The sequence below is a fragment of the Dasypus novemcinctus genome, unplaced genomic scaffold (genome assembly GCF_030445035.2).
Source record: "Dasypus novemcinctus isolate mDasNov1 unplaced genomic scaffold, mDasNov1.1.hap2 scaffold_320, whole genome shotgun sequence".
Lineage (NCBI taxonomy): Eukaryota > Metazoa > Chordata > Mammalia > Cingulata > Dasypodidae > Dasypus > Dasypus novemcinctus.
The window spans coordinates 58818-76034 of record NW_026688284.1 but is presented as its reverse complement, the minus strand read 5'-3'; the positions used below and the strand labels follow the sequence as shown (position 1 = coordinate 76034).

The window sequence follows — 17217 nt, the reverse complement described above, 5'->3', positions numbered from 1 at the left end:
ACAAAAATCCTCAACAAAATACTTGCAAACCAAATCTAAAAGTACATTAAAAGAATTATACATCACAATGAAGTGGATTTTATCCCAGGTATGCAAGGGTGGTTCAACACAAGAAAGTTAATTAGTGCAATAAAACCACATTAATAATTGAAGAAGAAAAATCACATGATCCTCTTGATTGGTGCAGAAAATGCATTTGACAAAATGCATCCTTTCTTGATTTAAAAAAAAAAAAACAAAACAAAACTCCAAAAGACAGGAATAGAAGGAATCTTTGTCAATATGGTAAAGTGCATACATGAAAAACCTATAGCTAGCATAGTACTCAATGGTGAAAGACTGAGATCAAGAATAAGACAAGATGCCCACTGTCACCAGTTGCTCAATATTGTATTAAAAGTTCTAGCTAGAGCAATTAGGCTAGATAAAGAAATAAAAGGCAGCCAAATAGTAAAGGAAGAAGTAAAACTTCCATTATTCGCTGATGATATGACCCTGTATCTAGAAAATCCTGAAAATTCCACAACAAAGCTACTAAAACTAACAAGCAAGTTCAGCTACATGGTGGGGTATAAGACTAATCCACAAAAGTCAAGAGCAATCCTATACACTACTAATAAACAATCTGAGGAGGATATCAGAAGAAAACATACAATAGTGACTGAAAGAATCAAATATTTAGGAATAAACTTAATCAAGGATACAAAGGACCTGTATTCAGAAAACTACAAAACCTTGCTAGAAAAAACCAAAGACTTAAATGGAAGAATAGTCAGTGCTAAATAAAGTGAAGATGTCAATTTACAGATTCAACACAATTCCAATCAAAATCCCAACCGCCTTTTTTGCAGAAATGGAAAAATCAATTATCAAATGTATTTTGATGGGTAAGGGGCCCCAAATAGCCAAAATATCTTTAAAAAGAAAAACTTATTTGGTTACTTTGTGACTTTAAAGCATATTACTTAGCTACAGTGGTAAAAACTGCTTGGTACTGAAATACAGACAGACCAATAGAGCCGAACTGAGAACTCGAAATAGACCCTCACATCTACAGTCAAGTGATTTCTGACAAGACTGTCAGGCCCTCCCAGCTGGGCTAAAACAGTCTATTCAATAAATGGTGCTGGGAGAACTGGACAGCCATATCCCAAAGAAAGAAAGAGAACCCCCATCTCACACCTGATCTAAAAATTAACTCAAAATGGATCAAAGACCTAAATATAAAAGTAACAACCATAAAAACTCCTGGAAGAAAATGTAGGAAAGCATCTTCAAAATCTTGTGGTAGGTGGTAGTTTCTTAAACCTTACACCCAAAGCATGAGCAACAAAAGAAAAAACAGATAAATGGGACCTCCTCAAAATTAAACACTTCTGTACCACAAAAGACTTTGCCAAAAGGGTGAAAAGGCAGCAGACTCAATGGGAGAAATATTTGGAAATCACAGTATAATATCCATGATATATAAAAAGATAAGAGATACTAAAACTCAACAATAAAAAGAAAGAGGACCAGATTAAAAAATGGGCAAAAGATCTGCATAGACATTTGTCCAAAGAAGAAATATAAATGACAAAAAAAAACCACACGAAAAAATGTTCAACATTTCTAGTGATTAGGGAAATGCAAATCAAAGCCACAATGAGACATCATTTCAAACTTATAAGAATGGCCACTATTAAAATGAGAGAGAACTATAAGTGTTGGATAGGATGTGGAGAGATAGGAACACTTAGTCACTGTTGGTGGGAATGTAGAATGGTCCAGATACTGTGGAGGACTGTTTGTCAGTTCCTGAAGAAGTTGAATATAGACTTGCCATGTGACCCTGCAGTACCACTACTGGGTATATACCCAGAAGAACTGAGAGCAGTGAGACAGACAGACATCTGCACACCAATGGTCATAGTGGCATTCTTCACGACTGCCAAAATATGGAAACAATCCAGGTGTCCATCAACTGATGAATGGATAATCAAATTGTGGTATATACACAGAGTGGAACATTATGCATCTGTAAGAAGAAATGAAGTCATGAAGCATATGACAACATGGATGAACCTGGAGGGCATTATGTTGAGTGAAGCAAGCCAGACACAAAAGGACAAATAATGTATGATTGCACTACTATAAACTAAACATACTGTGTAAACTCATGGAGTTAATAATTAGAATATAGGTCACCAGAAAATAGAGTGACAATAGAAAATGGAAAATCTGAGGGTTAACTAGTACAGAACTGGTAAAAAGGTTGTTTATAAGTCTCTGGAAATGAATAGAAATGGTGAAAGTACATCATTGTCTTTTTAACTAGCAGGGCTTTGGTTAAAAAGGAAAGTCTAAGGACATGTATATTACTAAAGGGAAAGCTGAAAAATGTAACATGGGGATGTACAGCAGAGTAAAACCTCATGTGAAATATGAAAATGGGCAATATTGCATATAAGACTGTTCACACAAAATATAAATACAAATAAACTAGAGAGAAGGAAACAGAATAGCAGCTTGTATAGCAGGGGAAGCACAGAGAGGGTAGGAGGCAATGAGATTTTTTTTGTTTTTATTTATTATTATAGGAAGCAACTGCTGATGGTACAAACTTTCCTTTTGGGATGAAAACGTTTGGAGCTAGATAGTGGTGATGATTGTATAACACTGTGAATGTACTGAATGCCCCTAAACTGTCCACTTTTAAATGGTTAATTTTATGATATTTGAATTACACCTCAATAATGAAAAGTTTCAAATACTGTCAATAGGGGTTATTGTCTGGGTCATAGGGTTATGGGCTGTGATAGTTTGAATTTTGTGAACCCCCAAAAAAGATCATGTTTTTGAACTAATCCATTCTGGTGAGTATGAGACCCTTTGGACTGGACTACATCAGTGAGACCTGACGCAGGTTGAGTCTCCACCCTTCTGCTGGATCTTGTACGAAACAGAAACACAGAGACATGCAGGAAAAGGGAGCACAATCATTTTTCATCTTGTCCTGTGAGAGAGAAGACTGCAGGAAAACAGAGAAGCCCTGAGAGGCTGGGAGAGGTCCCGGGGTCTGGAGCCAGCAGCGCAGAGGCTGGGAACGAAGCACCCGAGGGGTTAGCCCATGCAGCACCTCAAGGGGGGTGAGCCGTACGCCTCAGAGCTTACCAGCGAACTCAGGAAGAAGACACAGCAGCCAGACTGAGGGGGCCCGGAAAGAGCGACGCCCCGTGCCTGTCGCCACAGCTGAGCTCCAGGGGACGGCAGGTTCTGGAGGGGAGGCAGGTGCCTGGGGAGACCAGCAGCCGTCGTGCTTCACCACGTGGGGACACACCAGGTCGACAGTAGCTGACTGGTCGGAAAGCACCTCTGACGGTGTCTCTACTTGGACACTGCATGGCCTCAGAACTGGAAGCTTTTACCCCAAATAAATCCCCTTTATAAAAGCCAACATATTTCTGGTACTTTGCATCGGTAGCCCTGTGGCAAACTGACATGGACCTTTCTCCACTGAAAAAAAAAAAACTAAAACTCATTGTTTAAAGATACTATTAATTTACATAACTTTTTATATTTTATTTTTAAAGTAAAATTTATTATTTTTTAACACTGAGAAAGGCTCATAATCCTATTGCTTAAATAATATGTCTAAATCAGGGGCTGGAAAACTACACACAGCTCATGGGTCAAATCTAATCCACCACCTACTTTTGCTTAGGCTGCAAGTTAAGCGTGGTTTTTATATTTTTAAGTGTTTAAAAAAATAATAGTATTTTGTGACACATGAAAATTATAAGAAATTCAACTTTCAGCACCCATAATCAAGGTTCTCCCAGAACACAGCCACGCTCCTTTGTTTACAGGTATTGCAGCCTCTTCTGCAGTGACGAGAAGGGGTAGGGACGCACGGCCCACTAAGCGGAGGAGAAAGGCTGTGGCCCTGCTCCAAGCAGTAAGCAGAGGAAGCCCACGGAACAGGGCAGGAAAGCAGTACCAGAGCTCTGTAGCTGCCCAAGCACTCTCCGTCCTGCCAGGTGTCCTCAGGCCCGAGCTCCTGCAGGGGCCCCGCATGGTTGGCCGGGACGTACCCACGGCAGCCCGCACGCTCGCCCCACCACCAGTCGGCTGTGGTCTGTCTCAGGATAAGGATTTTCTCTCCTCTCAGAAAACTCAGCTGGAGAAAATTCAGTAGAAATAACAGCAATTAGTGATAAATTTCCCATTACTGGTACTCAAACCATGGCAATTTCAAAAATTAGTCAGTGGGTAATGACAGCAACTGACAATTTAGAAAATTATACCAGGGTTCAGAGCTTTTTTGTGGAGCATTTACCTGAAAGAAAAGCACAGCTTATTTGATATTTTTTTTAAAAATTAAAGATTCAGCTTTTTCAACACGGCTTAGGGCAGAATTTCTGAACAAGCTCTTCACTGTAACTTAGGAAGAAAAGCTATAAGTAGATATTTTCACTTTATAGCCTTACTCTTTAACTGGAATAGGTTTTAAATAAGGTTTCCAAGCGGAAACTGGAACAGATGATGTTCCCCCACCCTGCTGATGGTTCCCATGCTTGGGATCAATTCGTTAGGCAGTGAAGAGAGTACACCTTTATTTAATTTTGGTATGACTTCTGGTTCAGATGCCCATATAGGCGAAATCTGCATCTAACTGAGCCCCCTAACGTTGCAAGCCCTAAGGGGCCTCCAAGGAGCACAGCCTCCTCATATGCGGCACACACAGCTACCTGCGTTTCATCAGTAGCAGAATAGTCTGCAATGGCCACGAACTCCTCCGGCTGCACAGCCTCCTGGAAGCTTCCTTCTTCACTGAGCTCAACTGGTTCTTCTCTTTCCTGCTTAAAGTCAAGAAAAGCACTTGTAAAGGACCCTGTAGTGTCGGGGGCACGTGCTCCAGCGTTCTTCCCATCCGAGGGCAGATCTTGGGGGTAGGGTGGGCCAGCACCCCAGGCAGGCAGGCTGCAGGGCAGCAGGCACGTGGAAGGTGGGTGTGATGGTGGAAGCCCCTGCATCCGTGGGGTCTGGGCAACCTCAGCTCACACCCATGACGACCCGGAACCCAGAAGGAGCCCGACGCTTGGGGCTCTGCCGAGGCCCCACCCCCACTTTATCTTCACAATAAGGCTGCCTGGAAGGCATCCACTGGAAGGGGAGACTGCCAAACCATACACTCCATAACCAGAACATTCCAGTGCCCAGAGTATACTTTTTAAACAAATTTTCCTAAACAGCCATTTTCATTTTAGAAAATGTGTGAAAACACAAAAGTACAAAAAAGATAATTAAAGCTATCTGTAACTGACCAGGAATAATCACTGTCAGCATGTTGCTATTCTTTCAGGCTTTTTAAAAATGTAGACAGAGTATGCATATAGTTTAAGTTGGATGACACAGTTCTGCCTAGTGGCCTGTCACTAAATTCCACACATTTTTCCTTATGATTAAACATACTTTTAAACACCACAATTTTTAATACCTACGGAGTATTCCATTCTTTGAATTATCATAAATTGTCCAATCTCCTTGTGGTGGACATATAGTGTTTCCAGTTTTTACTATTACACATTCATTATGTTAAGATGAACTTTCTTAATCAAAGTCATGCTTCTGCACTCCAGACAATTTTCCAGGACTGACGAACCAATGCAACACAATGACTCTGAACCTTGCTGGCACATGCCCCCAGGAAGGCTGAGCCTCATGCTGCCCAGCCATGTGCAGGCACGGCCCATTCCTGGCACAAACGGACACTGCCAAGCACTTTCCAGGCTGCCAATCTGATGGGTAAAAATTACTTCCTTTGTTACTTCTATTTGCCTTTTTTTTGGATCACCAGTGAGGGCAACCATGACTTTAAGAACTTACTGAGTTATTTTTTTTTTCTGCTAACTGCCTTTCGGAATCCTTTGTACTTGTCCTAGTAAGGTAAAAGGATTTGCTTTATTTTTTTAAGATTTATTTTATTCCCCCCTCATTGTTTGCACTTGCTATCTGCTCTCTGTGTCTGCTCATCTTCTCTTTAGGAGGCACCAGGAACTGAACCTGGGACCTCCCACGTGGAAGAGAGGTGCCCAGTCCATTCCGGCTTTGCTGCCTCTCGTGTTTCCTCTTTGTGTCTCCTTTGTTGCATCATCCTGTTGTATCAGCTTGTCATGCCAGCCTGTCACACCAGCTCGCTTTCTTGCTCGTCTTCTCCAGGAGGCCTGGGAACCGAACCCGGGACCTACCATGTGTCAGGAGGGAGCTCAATCACTTGAGCTACATCTGCTTCCCAGGACTTGCTTTAGAGCAGGGTCTCTTCTTTAGCTGGGCCTCCACCCTCGTCTGCTCCACCCACCTCACCATCCTTCACCCCTCGCCATCTGGTACATTTTCATCCTTCCGTACTTTCCTCAAGCTCATGCCATATACATATACACTCTCATTATAACACACACACATGGGTTGCTGTTTTATCTTTCAGCACTGCTTTTTTAAAAAGTATATCACAGATCCTTTTATGCATCTTGCTTTTCTTACTCACCCAATACCTTGTGAAAAACTCCCCAACTGTGAGAACTCTAATTGTTTTCAAAGGCTACATAATATTCCATGGTATGAATTCAGCTTGGCTGCTCAGGCACCCTCTGTTGATATCTTTCTCTTGGTATACAGTTTTCTATCATCACATACAATGCTGTAATAAGTATGTGTACATATATACCCATGCACGGTGGCATTTTATTTCTATGGGATAAATTGCCATGGCTGAAGGATAACATGTCAGATTCTTTTCATGGAAGTTATTAACACTTCACATTACACCAACAATTTACAAAGCACCTTCTGCCTGAATACTTGGCAGCAGCAGCGTTTTCACTGTTTTTAATTTCTGTAAGAATGATAGGTATGAAGTGGTACCTCACAGTTACTTAATACCAATTTCTTAAATATGAGGTTTTCACATTTATTGGCCATTTGGATCTGTTCTACTGTGAATTCCAAATTTATTTATCTTCCCAATTGCTCTAGTCACTTTTTTCTTTTCAGATTAGAACCCTTTATAAAATATGAACCTTATTTGTCATCTTGATGCAAACATTTTTGCAAATCTACTGTTTTTCTAGTTATTTTGTTTGGAGTCAATGAACTCAAAGGCAAATCAACACAAATTATCTAAACTGAAACACAAAAAGAAAAAAGAATGAGAACAGAACCTGAGACATATAACAAACTAACTGATGTGTAAGTGGAGGCTTACCAAGAGAGGAGCAAGAATGATGCAGAAGAAGTAACTGAAGAAATGAGGGAAAATGTTCTGAAATTAGTGAAAAACATAAACTCACAGATTGAAGAAACTTGACTAAACACAAGAAGGATGAATACAATAAATAAATTTAAATAAATTTAAACCTATTGGTTTAAGTATCTCTATGTAAATTATTTACTTATCCATTTGTTTAAATATTTTCTATTTATTTATTTTTAGTACTTAAATAAATATTAAAAATAAGTAGAAAACATTCATGCTACACTATTATCCATGTAGTGCAGCAGTGCTCCAAAATGTATTCACCAAGTGCGAAGAGGGTACCACAGTGATGAGGGAGGTTGTTGGTGTGGGAGGAGTGGGGTTGGGGGGTGGGGGGTATATGGGAACCTCTTATGTTTTTAATGTAACATTTTTTTTGTTATGTATATATCTTCAAAAAAATAAAATTTACAAAAATGATGGGGTGGGGGGGTGGGGAGTGGGTTATATGGGAACCTCATGATTTTTTATGTTTTTTAATGTAGCATTCTTTGTGATCCATGAATTTTTAAAAGTGTAAAATAAATAAATAAATGAATAGAAAACATTGATCTAGCTAATGAGTGGAAAAAGAGAACACAACATTTGGGAGAACAACAGTAAGAATGATAGCTGATTGTAAATAAAAAACAATGGAAGCCAGAAGACAAGGACATTTAAAGAGTTAAAAGAAAAAAAAACTGCAAACCTAAAATTCCACACCAAGCAAAAATATTCTTAAAAAATGTAGACAAAACACATTTCCATTCAAACAAAACTTGACAATCTGAGGCAAGGAGAAACACACTACTAAACACTAGAATGAGTTATTTAGTTTAAATAGAAAAGGTCCTACATGGAAAACCAGGACTGCAGGATCAATGGGAAAACATCAGAAAAGGTAAGTGAGGAACTAGAGAAGATTATCTTCTTACTTCTTAAAAAAGACTTTCAATAATATAAAGCAACAACAATTTATTATGGAGTTTGTAACACAGAATTAAAATATGTTACAATAGCACAAAAGCAGGGGCCAGTAAACGGAAGACTCCAAGATTTTTAAATTATGAGGTGGTTTAAAAAGTACTGGATAAGTTAAGGACACATATCACAATTTTGTGGATAACCACTAAAAGAATAATATAAAAAGATATAGCAGAACAAGTCAATAGATGAGACAAAGTGGAATTAGAGAAAGTGTTTTATTAATCCAAAAGAAGGCATGAATGGAAAAGGTACAAGGAAGAAATGTGACTAACAGAAAACAAGCAGCAAGATGACAGACATCATTAAATGCGTAATTACATAAAATGTTAATGGACTAAAACTCCAATTAAAAAACAAAGGTTGGCTGATGAGGGGGAAAAAATATAATAGGCTCTTATCAAGAGGAACACTTTACACGTAAGGACTTAGGTTGAAAATACACATTTATGCATGCCATCCAAACCCTACCTATAAGAAGCTGACACAGCCGTATTAATATCAAAGCAGACTTCAAAGCAAGGGGTATGATCACATATAAAGAGGAAATTTCACTGAACTTAGTCAGTTAATCTAGAAAACAAAAACAATCCTAACAGTATGTATCCAATAACTGAGTTTCATAATATGTGAAGCAAGTCACACAGATGTAAGATGGCAGAGCAGGGAGTTTTACAGATTGCCCTTATACTAGAAAAACGAGAGGTGGGAAGAGAGATCAGCATCAACTAGGTGGTGACCCTGGAACCAGAATGGATGTGAGAACAACTACGGGGGGCCGAGGAGGCGAGGACCTGCCAGAACTTCAGCTTCTGTGAGTGAGTGAGGGGATGAAGTGATGACCCGCCCCCAGTCTTCAGCCCTGTGTCCAGTGCCAGCAGCAGCTGGTGGGCCAAGGTGGGCAGAGGAAGCCTCCTCTGAAGCAGGACTGACGGTCAGGTCTGTCGAGGAACCCTGAGCGACCAGTGCAGAACATGGCCTGTTTCATTCCTTTGGGCAGCAGTGGCTTCTAAGCTCCCATCAAAATCCACCAGGACATGAAGACCCAGTGACCTCTTATTTTTTCCCTTTGTGGGGGCAATGGACTTCGTTTTTCTTTCTCAAGCTTCCTCTTTTTTGTGCTTTTGGGTCTGGCATGCCCCTGAGGGATCAACAGCAACACTGGTCTAGGTTTTGGCCTTGAGGGCAGCAGTGTCCTTTCCATTAAACAGAGCAAAGGCTTGGAGAGGCAGTGCAGCTTCTTCCTTTTCTTTATTTTTCCCTAGGGATTGAGTGCAGGTGTTCTGGCTGTGGTATTTTTTTTCTGTTTCTTTCTCCCTCCTTCTCGCTACCTTTCCTCCTTCCTTTCCTTTCCTTTTTCCTGTTGTTCTTGGTCTGGCAGACTGAAGACTGCAGGTAGAAGACTTCCAGAATCACCATAGTATATTCTCAGAATGCCCAGTTCTCCACAAAAAAATACCAGACATACAAGGAGACAGGCCCAGGCATAGGAAAAAATGAATTCAACAGCAAATAATCTAGAGGAAGTTAAATATCTGGAATTACGAATATAAGATCTCAGAAAAACTCTCTTAAATAGGATCATTGAACTAAAGGAATGTGTGGACAAAGAACTAAATGAAATCAGGAAAACAATATATGAATAAAATGATCATTTCAATAATGAGATTGAAATAAAAGACAAAATGCAGATTCTAGAATTGAAAGGTAAAACAACTGAAACGAAAAATTCAAAAAAGGTGTTCAATAGCAGATTGGTGACAAAAGAAAGGATAGCAAATTTGAAGATAAAACAACTGGAATTGCCCAGGTAAGAAGCAGAGTGAAAAAGAATTTTTTAAAAAGTGAAGAGTCTGAGAAACCCATGGGACATTAACAGGCATGCTAAAATAAGCATCATAGGAGTCCCAGAAGGAAAAGAGATAAAGGGCAAGAAAAAATATTTGAATAAAGAATGGCTGAATAGTTCCCAATTCTGATGAAAGATACAAATGTACAAATTCAAGATGCTGAACAAAAGCCAAGCAGAATGAACCTAAAGAGGTTTATATACCAAGACACATTATAAACAGCTGTCAAATGTCAAGGATACAGACTCTTAAAAACAGCAAGAAAGAAGAAATACATCACTTATAAGGGATCTTCATAAGATAAACACTGAATTTTTCAATAAAAACCATGGAGGCCAGAGGGTAGTGGGAGGACTTCTGAAAATGATCAGTGAACAGGCAGAAAATCGTTCTGGGCTCCGGAGCCCGAGGAGTGCTGTGCAGCATCCAGGGAAGCCGGAGGGACCACTCGGCCGCAGTTGCGGGCACCCAGCCCCACCCCTGTGCCTGCCAGGTCAGCCCCTGCTGAGCTTGCTGCTGGGGACCCGGAGGGCTGCAGAAGTCTTCCCCCCAAGAACAGAGGGGGCAAGCCCAGGACTGATCCAGATTTTGGCTGGCAATTTTGGAAGCTGGGTCCCACTCTTTTCGCCCGTCATGGAGAGGTATGACCACACACTGTTTCAACCCCACAGGGGCAGAGCAGACAGAGCTCTAGAAACACCCTCCCTGTGGGGAATAGGTTGCTGAAGAGCACCACCTGCTGAGCAGGCCAGGAAATTGCACCTTCCATGAGCCGACAAGAAGGCTTTTGGCCAAAGAGCACCATCTGCTGGGAAGACCAGGAAAGCATAGCCTTGAGGAGCCCACTGGAACTGGTCTGGTGCCTGGCCCTGTTTTGGCTGGGAAATACTAATGAACCAAGTGTCAAAGAAGAGACTTAACACAAAGCCAACCAACAACAAAACTCTAGACAAGAAACAGAAACTGACCTTCAGAGTAAGCTCATGAAGATAATCAGACATCAGCAAAAAATTACAAGCCATACTAAACAGGAAGATAAGGCCAAAGGAACAAATTAAAAATCCTGAAACAAATTTAAATCCCTAAAGACACAGGATTTAAGACAACTAATCAATGATGTTCACACAAATCTCCTAAATCAATTTAAGGAGATGAAGGAAAATATAACTAAAGAAATAAGGATATTAAGACAACTGGTGGGAGAGAGAAGAATGGGTGTAACATGGGGCATTTCGGGGGCATGGAATTGTTCTGCATGACATTGCAATGACAGATAAAAGCCATTATGCATCTTGTCAGAACCCGTGGAATTGTGCAATACAGAATGTAAAACATAATGTGAACTGCAGACCATGCCTGATACCAGTGCTTCTATATGTGTTCATCAATAGTGGCAAATGTACCACACTGATGAAAGACGTTGTGGGTGGGGTGGGCTGGGGGAGGGGTGGGGGAGTCCCCTTTATTTTCAATGTAACATTGATGTGATCTGAAGCTCCTTTAAAAATAAAGGAGGAAGAAAAAAAGATGACGACACTGGGTGAGCATAAAGAAGAATTGGAAGGTACACAGAGAAAAAATAACATCTTATGGGAATGAAAGGCACAATAGAAGGGATTAAAAATACTCTAGAGACATACAACAGCAGATTTGACCAGGCAAAAGAAAGAGTCAGTGAACTGGAAGATAGGATATTTGAAATCTCAGAAAGAAAAACAAATAGAAGAATGGAAAAAACTGAGCAGGGTCTCAGGAAATTGAATGACAGCACAACACATAGAAACATACGTTTCATGGGAGTCCCAGAAGGAGAAGAGAAGAAAAAAGAGGTAGAAAGAATATCTGAGGAAAAAGTGGCTGAAAATTTCTCAACTCTTATGAAAGACATTAATATACATGTCCAAGAGCACAATGTACTCCAAAATAAATCCTAACAGACCTACTCCAAGACACATACTAAACAGAATGCCAAAGATAGAGAATCCTGAAACCAGCTAGAGAAAGGTGATGTGTCACATACAAAGGGACAGTAGTAATACGATTAAATGCCAATTTCTCAGCAGAAACCACAGAGGTGAGAAGGCAGTGGTATGATATATGCACAGTACTGAAAGAAAAAACTGTATAATCAATCTTTCGTGATGTATCTGATGGACCCCTTTCTCATTTCCATTTCTATTTTTTAACTATTTTTGTGGTTACCCTGGGGTTTGTATTATATAACTTACTAATCTGAAAAAAATACCAATTCAGATTCAATAGCATACTCATTTTCTGTTCCCCTCTCTCTTTTTCTCTCTTTATGTTGCTTTTCTCCCACTTTACCACTTTATATTTTGCATGTCTGATATCAGGAAAAATACCTTTTTAAGCTTATTCAGCTGTATTCTGACTCTTATAGGAATTAAAGAGTAGAGTTGTATGAGGATACAGTTCAATACACAACTATTCAAAGAAATGAAATCATGACGCAAATGGCAGCATAGATATGATAGTAGGCTAATGTGTCAACTCGGCCAGGTAACTGTGCCTAGTTGTCTGGTCAAGCAAGTACTGGGCTAACTGTAATACAAGGACATTTATGAACTTTAGTCATCAGTGAGCTTACTGCATTGATGGCTGATTACATCTACAATCAAACAAGGACACTGCCATCAGCAATGAGTAATGTTTAATCCAATCAGTTAAATGACTTAAAAGGGGGAGTGATTTCAGCATTCAGAGAGAATCTTCCAGCGTGTCTTTAGATAGCCAACATCTCCTGGAAATTCATCAAGGACTTTCATCGGACTTACGTCAGAGCCCCTGCTTTGCAGCCTGCCTCAGAATCTAGACTTGTGCATTCCCATAGTCACAAGAGGAATTTTATAAAATCTCATACTATTGACAGAGGTTTCCTGTTCTGTTTCCCTAGAGAACCCTGACTAATACAGCTTGGTACCAGAAGTGGTTCTTGAGGAACAGAATCTGAAACATGGGTTTCTGAAGCGGTTCTGGGAGTTTTGCAATTGGCTCTCTAATCTAATTGGACTCAAGTGTACTAATGACTCCCTTTCCAATAACAAAGAGGCCACTAACAACCATGGAGTGAGCTGGCAATGGAGAGACATAAAATATCATTACTGGATTCCCCTATTTCCATGTTTATAAGCTGCAAGGATCTGGATGAGGGTGTTTTCAACAACTTAACAGAGTTTTATGGAGTCAAAAGGTACAGTGATGTTGGCTGGCTCCTCCTAGATACTCTAGATACAGTTACAAAAGAAAGGAATGAGCAAAAGGCTTCAAATTTGCAACTTAAACACTGCATGAAGGATGCAAAAGTTCCTGTGTGTACTCTGAAAGAAAATCTTGTTTCCTGCAGCCACAGGCTTGAGATCTCTGAAAAACAGACTCAGACTCTCATTGTACAAGTAGCAGAGTTACAAAGGAAACTAAAATCTCAGGGTGTCTGCTGTTAAAGTGAAGGATAAGCTGTTGCATCTGGCTCTTCCTATGACCAAAAAAGAGGCACAATACTAAATTGGTCTCTTTGGATCTTGGAGACAACACATTCCTCATTTGAGTGTGCTACTCTGGCCTGTTTACCCAAGTGACCAGAAAATCTACTAGTTTTGATGGGGACCGGAACAAGATGAGGCTCTGCAACAGGTCCAGACTGCTGTGCAAGCTGCACTGCCACTTGGGCCATATGATCCAGCAGATCCAGTGGTGCTGGAAGTGTTAGTCGCAAGTAGGGATCTTGTCTGGAGTCTTTGGCAGGTCCCTATAGGAGAATCACAATGCAGACCCTTAGGATTTTAGGGCAAAGCCCTGCCAACCTCTGCAGATAACTACTCCCCTTTTGAGAAAAAGCTTTTGGCCTGCTACTGGGTGTTAGTGGAGACCAAACGCTTAACTGTGGGCCATCAAGTTACCATGAGTCCTGAGTTGCCTGTCATGAGCTGGGTATTGTCTGACCCACCAAACCATAAAGTTGGGCGTGCACAGCAGCACTCCATAATAAAGTGGAAGTGGTATATACAAGATAGGGCTCGAGCAGGTCCTGAAGGCACGAGTAAGTTACATGAGGAAGTAGCCCAAATGTCCATGGTCAATACCCCTGCCATGTTACCTTCTCTTTCCCAGTCCATACCTTTTGGCCTCTTGGGGGAGTTCCTTAGAATCAGTTGACTGAGTAAGAGAAAACTCAGGCCTGGTTTACAGACGATTCTGCACAATATGCAGGTACCACCCGAAAGTGGACAGCTGCAGCACAGCAGCCCCTTTCTGGGACATCCCTGAAGGACAGAGGTAAGAGCAAATCCTCCCAGTGGACAGAACTCTGAGCAGTGCACCTAGCTGTTCATTTTGTTTGGAAGAAGAAATGGCCAGAGGTGAGTCAGTACACTGATTCATGGGCTGTTGCCAGTGGTTTGGCTGAATAGTCAGGGACTTGGAAGTTAACATGATTGGAAAATTGGTGACAAAGAGATCTGGGGAAGAGGGATGTGGATAGACCTTTCTGAAAGGGCAAAAAAAACATGAAAATATTTGTGTCCCGTGTAAATGCTCACCAGAGGGTTTCTTCAGCAGAGGAAGATTTTAATAATCAAGTTGATAAGATGACCCACTCTGTGGCTAAGGCTCAGCCTTTTTCCCCAGCCACTCCTGTCACTGCCCAGTGGGCTCATCAATAAAGTGGCCATGGAGGTAGGGATGGAGGTTATGCATGGGCTCAGCAACATGGACTTCCCCTCACCAATGCTGACTTGGCTACAGCCACTGCCAAGTGCCCAATCTATCAGAAGCAGAGACCCACACACAGCCCGATATGGCACCATTCCTCGAGGTGACCAGTCTGCTACCTGGTGGCAGGTTGACTACATTGGACCACTTCCACCATGGAAGGGGCAGCAATTTGTTTTAACTGGAATAGACACATACTCCAGATAGGGTTTGTGTTCCCTGCACACAATACTTCTTCCAAAACTACCATCGTTCACTTACCAAATGTCTTATCCACCACCATGGCATTCCACACAGCGTTGCTTCTGAACAAGTAACCCATTTCACAGCAAATAACTGTGGGAATGGCACATGCCAATGGAATTCACTGGTCTTAACAAGTTCACCATCATCCTGAAGTAGCTGGATCAACAGAACGATGGAATGGTCTTTTGAAGAGTCAATTACAGCACCAACAAGGTGGAAATACCTTGTAGGGCTGGAGAAGTGTTTTCCAAGAGGTTGTGTATGCTCTAAATCAGCATCCACTCTATGGTCCTATTTCTCCATAACCAGCATCCAGGTCCAGGAATCAAAGGGTAGAAAGGGGAGTGGCACCACTCACTATTACCCCTAATGATCCACTAAGAAAAATTTTGCTTTCTGTCCCTGCAACCTTAAGCTCTGCTGGTCTACAGGTCTTAGTTCCAAAAAGAGGAGTGCTTCTACCAGGGAACGCAATTATGATTCCGCTGAACTGGAAGTTAAGACTGGCCTCTTGGGGCTCCTCTTACCTCTGAATCAACAGGCAAAGAAGGGAATTATTGTACTGGCTGGGGTGATTGATCCTATCAAGGGGAAATAGGATTGCATCTGAATAATGGGGGTAAAGAAGAGTTTGCAGGGAATACAGGAGATCCTCTAGGACATCTCCTAGTACTGCCATGCACCATGATTAAAGTCAATGGGAAATTGCAACAAAGCAATCCAAGCAGGACTAACTATGGTCCAGAATCTTCAGGAATGAAAGTTTGGGTCACTGCACCGGGCAAAGAACCACAGTCAGTTGAGGTGCTTGCTGAGGGTAACAGGAGCATGGAATGGGTATGGAAGGTGGTAGTGATCAGTATGAACTTCAACCATGTGGTCAGTTACAGAAACAAGAACTTATAATGGTCATGAAATCTTTCTTCCTTGTTTTGTTATGAGTATGACTGTATACGTACATAAAACGAGTATCTTTGTTTTCTTCCCTAACCCCTTCCCTTATCATATGACAAGTTGTATTAGTTTTATTTCATATTTAAGGATGTCAAGTTTAAGAGCGTATATTACAAGGACTTACGCCCTGTTCTGTAGGGAATTAATGTGTTTCTGGTTGTATGAGGGACAGCTGAATATTATTAGGCAAAAAATATATACGCATGTCTGTTATTGGTTTTTTTTGGAGACTAAGTATGGTTTAAGGTGATGTGTATGGTTGCCAAGTTGACAAGGGGTGGACTGTGAGGGCTACTATGTCATCTTGGCTAGGTAATTGTGCCCAGCTGTTTGGTCAAGCAAGTACTAGGCCAATTGTAATACAAGGACATTTATGGCCTTTAGTCATCAGCGAGTTTATTCCATAGATGGCTGATTATAACTACAATCAATCAAGGAGATCGACATCAGCAATGAGTGATGTTTGATCCAATCAACTGAAAAGGGAAGTGATTTCAGCATTCAGAGAGAATTTTCCAGCTGTCTTTGGACAGCCAATGTCTCCTGGGAACTCATCGAGGACCTTCATCAGATCTTCCTCAGAGCCCCCTGGTGTGTAGCCTGCCTGCGGAATCTGGACTTGCACATCCCCATGGTTATGTGAGAGAATATTATAACATCTCATACTATTTACAAATATCTCCTATTAATTGTTTCCCTAGACAACCCTAACACAATGGATGAACCTGGTGGACATTACGTTTAGTAGTAAGCCAGACACAAAGGGCAAATATTGTCTGACAAAGGGCAAATATTGTATGATTTCACTATTATGAAATGAATATAATGAGCAAATTCATGGAAGAGTTAAATGTAAGACACCAGAAAATGGAACGAGGTTAGAGAATGGAAGACCAAAGTTTACTCTATGCAGAATTGGTAAAAAGGTTGTTTGTAAATGTTTGGAAATGAATAGAAATGGTGAAAGCACGCCAAAGTGTTTGTAATTAGCAACGCTAATATATGGGTATGATAGTGGATGAGAGGAAAATATATATCACTAGAAGAAAAGCTTAAAAATGAAACATGGGACTGTAAATCAGACCGAACTCTCATGTGAAAAATGAGTATGGTTAATAGGGCATATAAAAGAATATTTTTCTCTGAAACAAAACAAATGTTTGTTAATGTTACAAAATGTTA

General features: G+C 40.8%; 1 pseudogene; it reads right to left on the bottom strand.

Moving 5' to 3' along the window:
* LOC131277709 (protein arginine N-methyltransferase 2-like) overlaps positions 1-17217 on the bottom strand; it is a 67453-nt pseudogene that overhangs the window by 29415 nt on the left and 20821 nt on the right.